We start from the raw sequence: 17,800 nt of genomic DNA, 5'->3' as shown, positions 1-17,800 counted from the left end.
GGAACACTCAGGATCAAGCAGAGAGCCCCTCTGTCTTCATACCGCTTTTACCACCATCTGACGGGTGCATTGAAGATGCAGCACAGAGAGAAGAAAAACCACCTTTGACTTGAAATGACAGAAGTCGGGGAGATTCAGAGTTATGAGAAACAGATTGAGGATCAGCGTAGGAGTGGCAGGAATTTAAAGAGTGTCCAGCTCTCATGGGTTGCCTGATGAGCAAAGCAGCCACGTAAATGTGTTCAAGCAGAAAGCGTCCTGCAAAAAGCCTGACAGTGTTGAGAGGATTGGACCTCATCCGGAATCACAATTTCAAATGTCAACAGAAGCCTGTGAGTGAGCATGAACCAGGAACGCAAGCTGGGAGAGAGAAGAAAGGTGACGGCCGAGGGCCGTGGAAAACTGCAGAGGCCATCTGCCACTCAGCCCCGGGTGAATGGAGCCTTACAAGAACGGTGACCTGGTGAAGCTGAGCCTGCAGATGTTTCCAGGACAAGGAGGAAATGCAGAGTTTGTGGGAAAGGCTACGAGATCTAAAACTGCACAGTCCAAATAAGACTTACCTGGACTTTCTTCTAGTGTTTTAATTTTAGCATTTTACTCTAGTAACATCAAATTGTTTCCATCATGCATTTTTGCCTTACTAATTTCAAACACATTTTATATTGAGACAGATAGCTGTTTTTATGAAAACATCTTGAGAATACATATTATTGTTTTATATGAGGTCTCACTATGTAGCCCAGGTTGGCCTGGAACTCACTATGTAGATAGACCAGTCTAGCCTCACAAAGATACACATCACCCCACACTCACCCCCTATACCCACCTGACCCCCAACAGCTGGAATGAAAGACGTAGGAGAGTTTATATCTTATTTGTTGCAATTTGTGCTCGATAATAATGTTACAATTAGAACCGTCTTTCTGGTCAGGTAATATGGCAGTGGCTGGCACACACCTTTAGTTCCAGTTCTCAGGGTGTCAGAGGCAGGTGGACCTCTGTGAGTTTGAGGCCATCCTTGGCTACACAGTGAGACCCTGTCCCAAAGCAAAACAAAACAATATAGATTCTTTTGGCTCAGTCCTGAATACAATGCCTCCCCCTGCCCCTGCATTTTGACAGTCCTTTACAAACACTTCCGTTTTCTTGAAACATACATCATCTTTACCACACAACCAGACAGATATTAATATGCCTCTTTGTTCAAGTCTACTTCATTGAGAGTGCTTCACTTCTCTAATGTGATTGGAACGTTTTGAGGAAAAGTGCCAAGTCCTGGATTTGCTCCTCTGTCCTGGGTATTACTTAACACCATTAGCGTCACACAGTAAATGCCCAAACATAGATAAATAAACAAAACCAAGATTTACTTCCTACCAGATCATGTGTCAGGTAAGGGGACTTAATATACCCCTAGCCTAAAAGGGAAGTGTTGGAAGGTTCGGGTTCTACCATGCATGGACTTTTGCAAGGACCTTCAGAATCCTCCTATCAGCCAGCCTTACCCACTTAAGGTGCCAGCACCATCCTTAGACCCCAGAAGCTTTCTAACAGATCTGGTTGATTTGTAAAAAATAATAAAGGTATCAATCAAACTCTGTTCACCACATATTTTAGGTAAGAGTTGTCTCCGCAGTATAAGGCAACGGAGACAATATGAGCCAGGAGGGGAAAGGCCAGGGAGGTACTTTCCTTGGTCATCTTTCTTTCAACCTCAAGCAGATGTTACTTCATCTACTGTTTCTCTGGTACTTTGTGAGCCCTGTGTGTGGCAGGCAGGGCTCTCCAGCTCCAGTGGAGTAAGAAACGATAAGGCAGGTTTATCTGACACAGAGAGATTCAGACACATCTGAGCTACTGAAGCCATCACAGTTGCCTCCTAGCCAGCAGACTCTGTGATTTGAGTTGGAAATACAGTTTAGTGTTTGAGAAAACATAAAGTTACCAGAATTCAGATCATTTTGTGCTGGAGAAGAAAGAAAACACACACAGACACACACGCACCTACACATTTACATACACAAACATACATAAACACTTCTTTTGCCCATAAAAATGAAAATATTTAGGGGTCCATTTTTAAGGTCTCTGACAACCAAACATCATCCTCTCTCAGACAGGCAGCAAAGGCAAGCAGCACGGCTGAGGCCTGGCCAAGCTTTCAGTGGGGCCTCTCAAGGCAGGAAGCTTTAAATGCACCCACCTTTCAGCCATGATAGAAGATTAAGGTGAGAGATTCACTAATTATACTGAGTTTGGCCACTACCCATAGTGTGTGTGTGTGTGTGTGTGTGTGTGTGTGTCTGTCTGTCTGTCTGTCTGTGTGTGTGTCTGTGTCTCTGTGTGTTATGTGTGTGTGTGATGATGTATACATATATATGTGTATATATGTGTATGTGTGTGTATGGGTGTATATGTATGTGTATGTGTGTATGTGTGTGTGTAGGTGTGTATATGTGTGTATGTTGATATAGCACCTTATGCCTCATAAATGTGTGAGAACTACACACCAACAATTAATTTTAAACTTTGCAGCCTACTTTTGAGAATTTAAAGTTCCACAAGAAGTTCAAGAATCGAACCTGCATTCACAGTTGCCCATGTGCCCTGAGTGGCACTATGTTCTGCTGTCCTCTGGTGCGATCCGTGTTCATTCCTGGGCTCTGAAATCTTAAAGGTCCAAGTTTTTACCCTGGACCCGTTGTGTTCTGTGTTCCATGCCAGGAAACTTCATCGCATCTCCTCTGATTTCTCTTTGATTTCATCAGATTTCACACCTAGCACTTCCTTCACCCAAACTATTACTTCCTTTGTCCCTCTTCATTGATGTGGACTTATTTGGTCCTATTGAATGTGTTGTTCTGTAGACTTTTTTAAGTTAGAGAGAAGAGAGAAAGAGAGAGTCCAAAAGGCTTCTGTCCTATTGAGCATGTCAGCTTCAGAGCTCAGTTCTAAGGACACACACTGCCCTGGGAATGGTTGACCAGAGTCATGCAGTGACCACATATAAACCACAACACTAGAACAATCTTCTCAGATGCCAAAAGGCTACAGAGCAGCACAAAGAAGAGAGGCATGCTCTCTAGTGCCGCATGTCACCTTTTAGACCCAAAAGAACAAAGGTTACCAGCAACAGACAATTTCTATCAAAGTGTAGTTCCTGAGCTAAATTTCATTGTGTTAGATGTGAGTCCAGTGGAAGTCATAGCAACAGCATCAAACGATTTCCTTAATACTTTTCTTCAGTCTAAGGTCAGCCTTTTCTACTAGACCAGTCCCTTATCTTATCATCTCCATCTACCCCTCTTAAACTCTCCCGAGTGTTTTCCAAGAAAAATCAAGGAGTAGGGAGAGGGTCTTTAAACATTCCATGAAAAGACGCTCCTCCTCAACAATACAAGAGTCCGCTTGCTCTTCAGTTAAGAACAGAGCTCACTTTAACTAACTCTTAACCCACTCACTCTTACCATTCTGACCTTGTCTGCCACTCCCTTACCTGTCCCTCTTCTCCAGCAATAACTAACCCTACCACACTATAACTGACCCTATTCCACCCAGGAAGCTCTTATAGCTGTTGTCCTAGGAAGTGGTAAGAAACATTTTTAGTTTTTAGACAGAAACACAAATGTAGTCCTGGCTGGCCTGGAACTTGTTATTCAGGCCCCATTGGCCTCAAAACCACAGAGATTTGCTTGACTCTGTCTCTGCCTTTGCCTCTGCCTCTGCCTTCTGGGAATTAAAGGTGAGTACCACCATACCAGGCTTAAAATAACATTTTTTTTTTTTTACAAAATAATTGCAATTCACAGTCACAGAAAGATAGAAAGATCAACTACTGTATATTTCCTGAAGCTGGATTCTTGGGGATTTTAACATTCATAGAGGATGCTCAATATTAACAGAATAAAGGCAAACTGTAAATTCCCAGGTGTATTTGAGTTAGAGAGTGGATGAGACATTTGGGGAGTCTTTCTTAATTGACTTTCACTTTAGTAAGTAAGACCCAACTTTGCCCTGAGACCACAACTTTTCACTCTTGATTGTAACACTATAAAGTATTGTCCTAGTACTTTGACTTGGTGTCAACATTCTATCCAATTTATGTCAGTTAGTTGGGCTCTTTCCTGGATCTGGAGATGTTGTTGAGAAGATGCTTCCATTCAGGTTCTGGGACCAAACTTCTGTGACATGCTCACTGGTCTCCTAGCTCTACAGTTTTGCTCATTTCCCAGTCTTTATCTCTGAGAGGCCTAGCAGCTAAATCCACACCTGCGGCTTGCTCTATGAGACTTACCCAAATTTCTCATTCTTCATCTAACAAGTGAATTCAGACAGGCACCACCTAGATTCCCTCAGAAATACTTGTTAGCCAGCTGTGGCAAGTGTAAGCATCAGACAACCTCCACTATCAGCTTCTTCAATGATGACCACGAATTTAGGGGCAATAGGTGTCTGACAATGGCCCAATGATGAACCCTCAAAGAAATAGCTTGTTCTAGAGTGTTCTGCCAGTTGGCCAAGGCATGCCAGCCATGTATCACAATCTAGCTTATTTTTTACCTGATACTGACTCCAACCTCTATTATTAAAATTCAAGAGTCTATTCTTAATTTATGCTATATAAATATCTAAATATTCTATCATTATGTGGTCTGAGGAATCTATCTGCAACCTCCTAAACATGTCTAACAGCAACCTCTAATGTTTCTGACAGCAATGTCACAACTGAGAAACTAAAGATCTAGGGAATAAGGCAGAATGTGTGTGGGAGAAGCGAGACTGGCCTGCCACTGAAGCAAGGCTAAGAACAGTAATGGGCCCTCAGCAGATCCTGTGCTTGTATTATGAGGTAATAACTCTTTAAAAGCTAATTTGCCTTTTTTAGGACTTTCAGCTAAAGTATCTTCCAATTCTCACTCTCAAAGGAACAAAAAAAAAGTTTTCTACATTTTAACCTAATTCTTTTACAAAAAAAAAAAAAAAAAATCAGTTATTTAACCAATGATTCAAGCCTGATTTAGGTTCTGAATGAGTACCTAGGAGACCAGACTCACTACATCATATAATTTTTAAATATATCACCTTGCAGATTATATATTTACAGTATCCATTTGTTAAACATTTCCTTTCTGCTATATGCACTTAAGGTTTAAAATGAGTTAATAAGATGTAGTCAGCCCTCTCTTTCAAGAGATGATAAATGTATTCTTAATGCTTCCGTTTCTGGTTGTTACTACAACTTAGAGGCTGAAATGATCCAGCCCTACATTATTATTTTATTTTCTTATCCAAAGAGAGCTGCCTTTGATTCTGTGCTTCTGATATCTAGAAGACACCTTGACTGCATCCACAGACACACAATTTGCCTAAGGGTGAGAGTAGCTGCTGCTTTGCAAATCCCCTCCAGCCTTATTCGCTAGTGGCTTGTGTCTGCACCAAGCCCATTCCACTTGGCCCCTTATGAGCAGTTCTGAATTCCAAAGGCTGCTTGTTTGAAAATTCATGAGCTTCTCAATGATGCAATTCCTTTTTTGGCTGCCCCACTGCTCAGTTAGTTCAGACAACAAGATGCTTGGGGAATGGATAATTTTTTTCCTTTTAGCTGCCAAAACCTAACAGAGGGGTTGGTATTTTATAGCTATTGTGGAATTTTCAGAAGTTTGGAAAACAGAGGACTTTTATTTTTTGTTTTGTTTTGATATAGGACATTTTGACAATGGCTTTGGCAGCAATTCAGCCATCTCCACGCTTGTAAAGCAGAGTAACATTTGCAGCCATCTGGCTTCCATGTAGCACCCTCCAAGAGGGTTACATCCAAAAACAGGGACAATTAGGGAGGTTAAAATGACTTTCCCACTGGTTTCTGAACGGAACTATCCAGTGACCAGGATCCAGAGCTATGGTTGGTTCTTTATTAGCACATTTCAGCAGCAAGAATTGACACTTCCATCATATCTTATATTTCAGTCCCCATTCACTCTCATCACCACACTTCATCCAGATTTCTGAACTCAAAATTTTGCTCAGTAGAACGTCTACAATCACAGCAAATTGCAAACTCCATGAAAAAAATTCATGGTATGTGAATAGCCCAAATGATTTCTTCTCTAACTATGACTTGGGTTTGCTTTCAATAAATTTAACATTTAAAACACCATCATAGCAATCACTTTTACCTTTACATTTCAAAGCTTTGTCTTTACTCGGTAAATATAAGGTACTATTGGGGTGTCTTTTTAAATGACATAATACAGATGATTCTTAATCCTTGAAAGTAAACAGAAAAGTTATTTTGAAATAGCAATTGAAACTTTTGCTCCCTTTAAAATTCTTTTACTATTTATCATAGTAATTGGAACATACATAAGAAATAGTACAGTCATAGGAGACCAGATTTTGCTCACTACCCAAGAAAGAAATTTGCTCAAGTTATGCAAATACATAGTACCCAGTTGCTGTGAAGGAGGAAATGGGAAAAGCAAGTCAGGAAGACATACCTGGGAAGGAAGAACAGTGACAACAGAGAGGGAGAGGGAAGGATAAAGGATGAATAATATTAAGGATGCTTGAAAAAGCCACTGGGAATTATATTGTTTTGCAGATACTTAATATTAAATATATGTATACATAAATATATGTGTGTGTATAAGTTGGTGTGTGTACATATAGTTTAATTAAAGTGACATTAATTGAGACAACAATGCTTTCCTTTAAAACCAGAGGTTATTTAACAAAAACTCCAATGCCAGGCACAGGAAACCTCCTTCCAAGTTGTTAGTTGGTCCAAAACAGCCCCCAAACAATATAGGCTGGGCAAAACTGTCTTGAAGTTGCCATCCAGAAAAAGAAGGTAAGACATCATTACTTAAGACACCATACACTTTGGACACAGGATTTGGAGGAATCAATCTGAATCTGACCTAGAATTATTCTCACTGACAACTATCTCTCTTAGTTGAGGAAGCTGCATATAAAATGCTACTGAAGAAAAACAATCAAGGGTCCTATATAGATATAATGCCAGTGAACCACAACAATGTTCATGATGATAAGATACTATGAAAGATGAAACAGAGGCACTTGTGCCCTGGGTGCAACCTTCGGTCATTAGTCATTTGATTGGACTTAAGTCTTACTCAGTAGAAGGAAATTCATGCCTCGTGCTGGAAATTCAGTGAGTTCCTTGTCACTGCTGAAATCATGGAACCTAGAGGAGAACCTTCCACTGCCACTTTCTAAACCAGTATCCTTTCTCATTAAATGCTTGCCCTAGTATCTACAGATAAATGTAGCTTTCACTCATCATCAAAGAAGCTTCTTTTTGCCATAGATGGAAATCATAACAGAAAAACACAATTGGTAAATATGTAGAGATCAACTGAGCATGACCATGGAATGTTGGTCAATTAATATATTTACAAATTAATACATTTACAACACAACACTTACACGTTAGGTTCAACAAACATCACAGAAGAGGTGTCAGAAATATTGTGAGAGAGAGGATGAAACTTCTGCTGTGAGATAATCTCTTCTTCAAAACAAAAATGGGAACAAAGTCGGGGGTTAGATTTAGGAGAAGTTGGGAAAAGGAGTGGGGTGAATATGATTGATATACATTGTATGAAATATTCTTAGAATTATTAAAATACTTTATTATTAAAAAATGTGAGGTAGTTCAGGAAGACACTCTACTTTCCTGCATTTCACTGACTTTAAATGTCTGTCCAAAAAGCATGACTGAATAGTATTCTATAAAAAAATATTTTATGCCCTCACTTATTTTCTATAGAGTAGCATACTTTCATCCAAAACTTTCATAGATTCCTTGTTTAAGCTGTCAAATTGAAGAAAATTACAGCTAAGAGTAATTTAACTAGAAATTCCACCAAAGAACGTAACATTTTGAAGGAAGATAATTGTGGTGGTTTGAATATGCTTGACTCAGGGAGTGGCCATATTAGGAGGTGTGGCCTTGTAGGACTACATGAGGCCTTGGATGAAGGGTCTCACTGTGGGTGTGGGCTTTGAGACCCTCCTCCTAGCTGCCCATGAGCCAGTTATCTCCTGTTTGCCTCTAGAACAAGATGAAGAGCTCTCAGCAACTCCAGCACCATGCCTGCCTAGATGCTGCCGTGCTACCTGCCATGGTGATAATAGACTGAACCTTTGAACCTGTAGGCCAGACCCAATTAAATGTTGTCCTTTATAAGAGTTGCCTTGGTCCTGGTGTCTCTTCACAGCAATAAAACCCAAACTATGAAAATGGTGCAAAAAGTAGAGTTGCTAGAACCCCGTCTCTACAGCCTCCACACTACCAGTTCTAACTCTGTATCATCCACACATTCCCAGACATCTCTCAGGCCACTCAGCTTCCTCACCAGCTCAGTCTGAGGCAGGCTAGAATCTCACATCAGAAGCGCAACCAGTTTAACAGTCTGTTATGTCTGGGCCAAATAGCAAAACACAAATATAAAAGTCAAGACAATATACCCACACAAAAGAAATCCCACTAGTCATATAGAAATATTCTTCAGTGACAATTACCTATTCAAACGCCAAGACACAGAATTTCAAAGAACAGTTATAAAAGTAATGAAAGAATTCGAAAGGTTTAGTAGGATTCTACAGTAGTAGCTTTTCATGTGGCTCTTTTGAAAAATCTTTATTGTTATTTACTTTTATTAGCTTCCCTTTTCCACCCTTCCTTCCCTACATTTAATCCTTCTTTATTCATAATACCCCTTTAGTACTTTATAGCTGTGTATTATATCACCTCAAAATGTATCTGTACATATACATTAAAAGAATTAAAATGAAAATTCACAAGATAAAATGTATATCTTGCACAATTATTAAACCAAGGACCTATGACTACATAGGCCATAGAGTAGAAAAGCACCGACTCCTATTACTCTGCCAAATGGACACATATTTATACTAGTACTAATAACTTATTATACCTTTAGGGAAATGAATCTCCTAAACTTCATCTTAGAAGATTCTCTTCACAGTAGACAGTCTCAACCCCAAAGACCAACACCTGGCCAAAGTGCAGAACAGAAAAGACCGCAGAATGTTTCAGCCATAAAGTAAACATATATACCACAACCCCTCCTCCAAATGCTAAAGTACCATTGTGGAAGAGAGACCAGAAAGAATGTAAGAGCCACAGGTGGTAAATAGCCACCAGGGAATGTATCTTCTAAGCATGGTGTGGCAGCTGCACATATGCACTTTAAGTTGTGACAACATGCACAAAATCTATGCAAACTCAAGCCAGGCCAAATTCCAGAACAGAAATAGGAGTAGAAACTCCAACATTAGCCAAGAAGCTATTATCAATATTTAGGAGGGTCAATTTTCTCTAAGAATATACACTCAGATCAACTAACCATGCACCAGTGGAAGGTCACATATCTAAAAATATTTTAGCAGCATAAATTGGTATTAATGAAGAAAAAAAAATGTTGTTGTAGGCAGTTAACTCTACTCAAATCAACCCAGCAGTGGTGACTCAAGTTTCTCATTACCACTCCCAATGTTCCCAAATGAAAGACACACACACACACACACACACACACACACACATTTTTATATTTTAATATGTCTTAAACAGCTCAATGGCTGGGCCACTTCTTAACTTTTAAGTTGTTGGCTACAGTCTCTCTCTTGCACCTGTCAGGCCTGGTCTTTACTCCTTTCCAGGCACAGTGGCTCTCTCCTTCCTCTCTATCCCTTACCCGGAAAACCTAAAATTCCTGTCTCTGTCCCCCTGCCCAACCCTGGGCAACTCTATTTACCAATCAAAACCAATTGGGGGCAGGGACCCTCAGCATCTCATGTGAAGATGTACAAATTCTCACGTAATTTTGGGAACAAAATTAACATAATGCAATTCTATAACAAAAAAGGACACAAAGTTGGGTAGAAAGGTAGGGGAGTCTGATATAAAAATATTAGGGGTAAACATGGTGAATATGATCAAAATATATTGTATAAAATTCTCAATGCACTCATAAAAATATATTTTGAAAAAAGAGTCCACACTTTTTAATAATAACTTTAAATATGAATGGTTTCAACTCCCCAATCAAAAGACACAGGTTGATTTGATGGATTGAAAAACAAAATTCATATTTTTATCTATGTAAAACTCATCTTATCTTCAAAGATAAAGTTCTCCTTTGAGGAAAATTTTGGGGGAAAAAGTGTCTCAAGTAAATGTGACCAGAAAACAATATGTATTACTCTCTTAATATCTGACAAAAATAGACTTCAATCTAAAATTAATCAGAAGAGAGACTCTTGACTCTGATCAATGGAACAGTTAACTAAATAGACATTATCATAAACATTTATGCATCAAACTCAGGTCCACCAATTTCACATAAAGTCTGTTGCTGGACTCTGAGACTCACAATTATTGCAACTCAGTAATAGTAAGTGATTCAATACCTCATACTCTCCAATAGACATATCATCTGAATAAAAAATAAATTAAAAATATCAAAATTACATGCCATCACAGGTCAAATGGACCATACATATAGCTACAGAAGATTCCACCCAAACACCAGAAAATGAATACTCTGTTCAAAAGCCTATGGATTTTTTTCTAAAATAGATCAAATATTAAGACATGAAGGAAATTGTAATGAATTCAGAAAAATTCAAATAATTCTGTGCATGCTATTTGACCATATGCTACAAAGTTTAAGAAGTAATAGAAAACTAATCACACCAACTAGAGATTAAGTAGTACATTTCTGAATGAATGGGCAGAAGAAGACATCAAGAAATGAATAAATAAAAATTTCAAATGAATGAAAATGAAAGCACAACACAACAGAACTTGGATACAACTCAACAGTCCTGAGAGGGAAATCCAGCGCTCTCAGCACCGACATTTTAAAATTTAAAGATATACAATATAGGATTTATTGGTTGGACATAACAATTTGAAAAGAACAAATGAAAACCAAAACAAAATCCAAAAGACAATAATAGAAATCAGCATAATTTAATGGTACAGAAATAAAGCAAATTATACAAAGACTCGAGGCATCTAAAAACTGGTTATTCAAAAAATCAACAACAAAACATTGATAAACCCTTGGCCCAACTAAATAAAAGAAAGAAAAACTAGGAAGGAGGGAAAGAAGGAGGAAGAAAGGATGGATAGAAGGATGGATGGAAGGAAGGCAGCCAAATTAACAGAATGAGAAATTCATGGGGACACATAATAGCAGACATGAAGGAAATTCAGAACATTATAAGGAGGTGCTTTTAAATCTATAGTCAATTAAGTTAGAAAATATTAAAGAAAAATTTGAATTTCTAGATTTATCCAAACTACCAAAGTTAAACTAAAAGGAGATCATCAATTTAAATAGACCCCTAAAAAATAAGGAGATGTAAACAGTAATAAAAAGCCTCCTGACTAAAAAAAGCCTATGTCCAGATGGACTCACAGCAGAACTCAACCAGACTTTCAAAGAAGATATACAACCAACATATCTTATTTTTTAAAAAATATGAAAAGAAGGAATGCTTCCAAACTGATCCTATGAAGCCCTTGTTTCTCTGATAGCTAAGCCAGATAAACACACAATGAAAAACAAAACCACAGACCAATAGCCCTGGTGAATATAGATCCAGACATCTTCAATAAATACCTCAAAACTGAATGCACACATAATCTTTGAGGTGCATGGACAGTTCAAAACATGAAAGTTAAAAATGCAAAGAGTCATATACAAGTAGACTTAAAGACAAAGGTCACATAATCATATCAATAGATATAGAATTGCCGTTTGACAAAAAGAAAAAATATTTTGTGATAATAGATCTAGAGAGGGCAGCGCTGGAGGAGAAACGCCTCAACATAAGGACTAAACATGACAAACCCACAGGCACTATAGCCCTAAATGAAGGACAACTTAAAGAAATCCCAGGAAAATTAGAATGAAACAGTCTTCCACTAACCCCACTCTTTTAATATAAGGCTTTAAGCACTTGCTAAGACAACAAAACAGGAGAAGGAAATTAAGTGGATATAAATAGGACAGGAGAAAGTCAAATTATCCCCCTTTCCAGGAGATATTTATATATAAGAAATCCTAAAACTTTCATCAAAAGTGTTCAGAAATTATCAACAGCTTGAGCAAAGTGACAGGACACAAAATCAACACACTGAGAGAGATATTACGGGAACACTCTCATTCACAATAGCCTAAAAACTACCAAGGAATAAAACTAATCAAGGGGGTAAATGAAAATGAAAACTTTAGATCTCTGAATAGCTTAAGCAGGACTTTAGAATGTTTAAAGACCTCCCAAGCTCATGGATCCTTAGAATGAATTGTGGAAATGAGTGGACTGCCAACAGCAATTTGTAAATTCAATGCAATTGCAATCAAAACTCCCATCACATTCTTCACAGAAATAGAAGGAAAATTCTAAAATTCGTATTCAAGCACAAAGATTCCAGATAAGCAAAGCAATCGTAAATACAAAGAGCAATGGGGGAATTACCACAGCAGATCTTCATACTGCTGTCTGTCCTGTGGCAGTAAAAACCGCACAAGGCAGACATGCTGACCAATGGAACAAAACAGAAGACCCAAACACGAATTCACATAATTATAGCTATGTCATATTTGAAAAAGATACCATAAAATACAAACTGGAGGAAAGGCATTTCAACAAATGATGCTGGAAAATGAATGAATGATGAATGAATGACTACATTAGACAAATTAAAATAGACATATATACATATATATCATATATACATGCACTTACACATACACACACACGATATACATATATATCGTGCACAAAATATATCAACACCAAATGGAACATTGGACCTTGAGCCTCAGTGTGAAATCTAAAATGCTGAGACTTCGCTAGAAGACGACATAGGCATTACCCGACAAGTTATATATTCAAGAAATGGGTTCCTGCATAGGGCTCCCTCTGCTCAGAAATGGGGCCAATAGTTGGCAAATGGCACGTCATAATGCCAAAAGGCTACTGTACAACAACGACAAAAAAAAAAAAAAAAAAAAAAAAAAAAAAAAAAAAAAAAAAAAAAAAAAAAAACCTTGAGAGAAGAGGAAGCCCACAGATTGGAAAATTATTTTTTTTGTTAGCTATATAGCTGATAGATGATTATACAAATATATACAAAGAACTCAAAAGAAAATCAAGAAAACTAAGAACCCGATCCAAATGATAGGCAATTGACATGAACAGTAAGTTCTCAAAAGAAGACATTCAAATGGCTAAGAACTATCTTTTAAGATGTTCAACATCCTTTGCAATTAGGGAAATACAAACTAAAACTACATTGAGATTTCATCTTACACCAATCATTAGAATGTTTATAATTTTTTAAAAAATGGCAACAAACACTGTAAGAATGTAAGGGAAGAGAAACCCTCATTGACTGTTGGTAGGATTGAAACTGATGCAAACTGATAGAAACTGTGGAGAGTCCTCAGAAAGCTAGAAGCACATCTACTGTGTGACCAAACTTTTCCTTGGCATATGCACGAAAGACACTCTACTCCACAGATGCTTGCCTGGCCATATTGATTAACATTCTATTCACAGTAACTAGGAGACAGAAACAACCAATAGACCCTTCAACTGGTAGATGGATGGATGAGGATAATGTGGGACATACACACAATGGATTTTTATTTGGCTGTCAAGAAAAATAAAATAATGTAATTTAGAGGTAAGTGGGTAGGAGTGAAAAATGTTTTACATGGTGAAGTAGCCTGGACCCAGGAAGACAAACCTCTCAGGATTTATTTGTGGATCCTAGCTCTGAATCTTTAGGTGGGAGTATACATACTGAAGTAAACACAAAACCAAGGAAAGTAGAAGAAAACTGCGATGGAAGGGTGGGAGAAAGATCTAGAGAGGAACTGTAATACACAGTATTAATAATGGGGGAGAAAATAGAAAGGGGAGAGTTTAACTGTTGAAAGTGGAAAAGGATGATACAGAGAGAGGCGAGAAGATAGATAAACAACACTAAGTGTTTGTAAAGGTGATGGGGAAATACTACTTCATAACATATATATATATATATATATATATATATATAGAGAGAGAGAGAGAGAGAGAGAGAGAGAGAGAGAGTATGGTGTGTGTGTGTGGTGTATGTGTGAATGTGTGTGTGCGTTTGTGTCTGTGTGTCTGTGTGTCTGTGTCTGTGTGTCTGTGTGTGTGTGTACCGAACTGGCTTAAATAAAATTATGTCACATGGGGTGATAATGCTCCCCTAAAGCCATAGACCACCTCAAAGGAATAGAGTTTTCAGTTCTCATAGCATCAGAAGCTGCTATGCAGTTGCCATGGTACAAATCACTAAGATGATGGGCCCAGTAAGCTGTCTCCAATGATGCAATCATAACACTTATACCTTTGAGTTAACCAGCAGTTGCCTAATTGGTTGCCTAAGGCCTCCTCAGTACAAAGTAATTCATGCCAGGTATGTAAACCTATGGCAGAACAGGCATGGCAGCAAGCAGCATGCCTGGTGGCAGGAGCAGAAAGCAGAGCAATCACATCTTCAATCATAAACCTGAAGCAGAGAGACTGAACTAGATGTGAGGTGAGTCTATACACTCTCAAAGCAAGCTCCCAATGACATAGACATGCTTCCTTTAACAAAGCTATACTTCCCTACAGGTTCCCTAAGGAACAGCACCGTAAACTGGGAACCAAGTATTTAACTACCTAAGCCTGTAGAGGACAATATTCATTTAAACCACCAAAGGTGCTCACCCCAATTGATACATCTGATACATCTAAAAACAAAACAAACTCTATACTTAATGCTCAGTAAATATTAAGTAAGGAGGGGTTGGAAAAATTGTGAAAGCCAATATCATATTCTAGATATGACACAGAAGTTGTACCTTCTGAAATCTCAACAATATGATTGCCTAAACAAAACCTGCAATTGTGAGTGGGAGAAATCTCACTAGGTTTCACCCTTAGATAAAGATACAGACAATAAATAACTGCTAAGATGGAAAAATAGGTTTGCTGAGGGATGAGTTTCCTAACAAATAAACAACACTAAATGGGCTCAGTAGGGGTGTGTGTGTGTGTGTGTGTGTGTGTGTGTGTGTGTGTAAAACATGGGTATATATAGATCTATGGATTACATGTAAATAACAATAATAAAGAAAAAGATGCCTACAGTTTAAGAGGGAGCATGGGAGATGGGAGAAGTTGGAGAGGGAAAAAATAGATAAAAATGATATAAATACAGTACTTGTATATAAAAAAAAAACTTTAATCCAGCAAGGCTGCTCTGGCAAAGATATGATTTGGCTGGAATGCAATCACATCCTGGACTACAGTATGATCAAACTGGAATGCAGACACACCTTTAGTACACACCTTTAATCCTAACAATGAAAGTAAGCTTAGTTTATAGAAGGAAGCAGCCATGTTTGAAACTGATGTCTAATTGAGGGCAGAAAGTGATGAAACAGAAAGATTTGACAGAATGAGTCAGAGGTAGGATATGCTAAACTCACAGGAAAACAGTGCAGGGAAGAGAAGCCACTGAAGATCAGTGAAAGAGTAAGATCGGTGAATGGTGTGTGTGTGTGTGTGTGTGTGTGTGTGTGAGTGTGTGTGTGTGTGTTTGTGTGTGTGTGTCTGTGTGTCTGTGTGTCTCTGTGTGTATAGGTGTGTGTGTTTGTCTGTATCTGTGTATGTGTGTCTGTGTGTGTCTGTGTGTACATGTGTGTGTGTCTCTATGTGAGTGCCTGTGTGTCTGTGTGTGTGTATCTGTGTATGTTTGTCTGTATTTCTCTCTGTGTGTGTGTGTCTATGTGGGTGTCTGTGTGTGTGTGTGAGAGAGAGAGAGAGAGAGAGAGAGAGAGAGAGAGAGAGAGAGAGAGAGAGAGAGAGTTTTACTGGGACAGAGTTTACAAAGATATGTTTTAAACACAATAAGTTAGACACAGGTGAAGACAGGATGAGCCAGGGAATGAGAAGGGGCCTATAACATATCACCTAAGGCAATATGAGGTCAGGCAGAGCAATTTAGTCAGAAGCCAAAAGAAGCCAGTTGAGTTAGTTAGCTTGGAATATTAGATTGTATGGAGGCTAGAAGCTTCCAGGTCTAGGCCTAGGGATAGGTAGAACAGAGGAGAAAATGCTCTGGGTTCAGCCCAAACTACATTCCCACACCTTGGGTACAGCTCTCATCTCATCATTGCATCTGACAAAATAAAAATGACATTTACACTTACATCCGAAAGTCTCAAGAAACATAAAAATTTGAAATTATAGAAACATCAAATTAATTTTCAAGCAAAGATATTGCCTAAATAAATAGTAGTGTTGTCCACTTGGTAGAATATTACACAGCCCTAAAATAATGTTACCAGAGTAAATGAAAGGTGTTTGTGATAAAGCATATATTGAGACAAGGACAAGTTATAAAACAATATGTAGGAAATTATTTTTGTAATGTGTGTATGTAGAAAACCATTGTTAGCAAAGTCATATTTGTTTATTAAGTTGAAGAAGAGGAGAGGAGGGGGAAGAGGAGGAAGAGGATGCAGAAAAGAATAGTATTTCTGGCAACAGGAAAGTCTCCTTGTGTTTGAGCAGGTGTTGCAGTCCATTTAGGATATTAACGTGTGATGGTCTTGTGCACTCAGGCTAGTGATTTACAGAGTCACATCCTAATTTAATAGAATTCGAGAAAGGATTGTTGTCACACCGACTAAAAAGAATCATAAAATGGTAATGAGTGTTATGAAACATCATGAATATTTCATTTGAAGACAGGCTATCAGATTTATCTTAAGGATAAAAAACATGTAGACAATAAATCAAGGCGTAAGATGTTGGGTAGAAGCTCGTGGTTGGCAACAACCATTTACATCGTGGCCTCAGCTATTTCTGAGTGTTTGCAATTTCAATCAAGTCACAATCCACTTAAACAGGGGGCGGGGGGAGGGAATTGAATTTAAAACACACTTCAGGAGGCTCAACAAAAGATTTCTAAGGTAGATTAGAAAGATTTTTTTGAAGCTGAATTGACTTTATTGAAAATTTTCATTGACCTTTTTAAATACTCAAAACTATAAACAATATTTATCACAAGGTTGATGTGGATCCTAAAATTGGATGATAAGCACAGGCTCATAGCTATGAATCTCTCATATAACCATCATTCCTATTAGATTTTAATACAGACGTCACTCCCAAGGCAATTTCTGTTCTGGAATTTTTGTAGTTGGCTTGAAGTTAGCTACTTACTCTGTCAGGTATATTTGATTTCTGCAGCAGAACCATAGAAAAGTTTTCTCCTACAATCTTCATTAATAATATCAAAACAAATTTTATTTCTACAATGATGGAATTTATCTCCTAGTTTTGAAAATGGCTAAAAGCAAGCTCCTTAATTCTTTGAGATTAATATTTTCTTCTTCCTTATCACTCTCAAGGTGTAAAAATGCTACCTAAATATAGAGGTAAAATATCTTTATACATATTTTTGTTTATTCTTCTATCAATAAGAATTAAATGTAGGAATTTATTCAGTTATTTGATCAATCTCATAAAAGCATTTCAGTTTCTTCCTATATCTTGCTACATGATGTGTGTGTGTGTGTGTGTGTGTGTGTGATATATGAATGACATATCATATATATATATATATATATATATATATATATATATATGATAGAGGAGAGTTCCTTCCTTGATCTCTACCCTTTAGAACAGGTTGCTACAGGAAGAA

At 37.9% G+C, this 17,800-nt stretch overlaps 1 pseudogene; it reads left to right on the top strand.

Annotated features, from left to right (window-relative positions):
• Nucleotides 1–236: 236 nt before the first annotated feature.
• Nucleotides 237–17,800, top strand: part of LOC117703143 (sentrin-specific protease 2-like) — a 41,674-nt pseudogene continuing 24,110 nt past the window's right edge.

Source organism: Arvicanthis niloticus, chromosome 2, assembly GCF_011762505.2.
Source record: "Arvicanthis niloticus isolate mArvNil1 chromosome 2, mArvNil1.pat.X, whole genome shotgun sequence".
Classification (NCBI taxonomy): Eukaryota; Metazoa; Chordata; class Mammalia; order Rodentia; family Muridae; genus Arvicanthis; species Arvicanthis niloticus.
The sequence above is the reverse complement of the archived record's forward strand: the minus strand, read 5'-3'. Positions and strand labels throughout refer to the sequence as shown.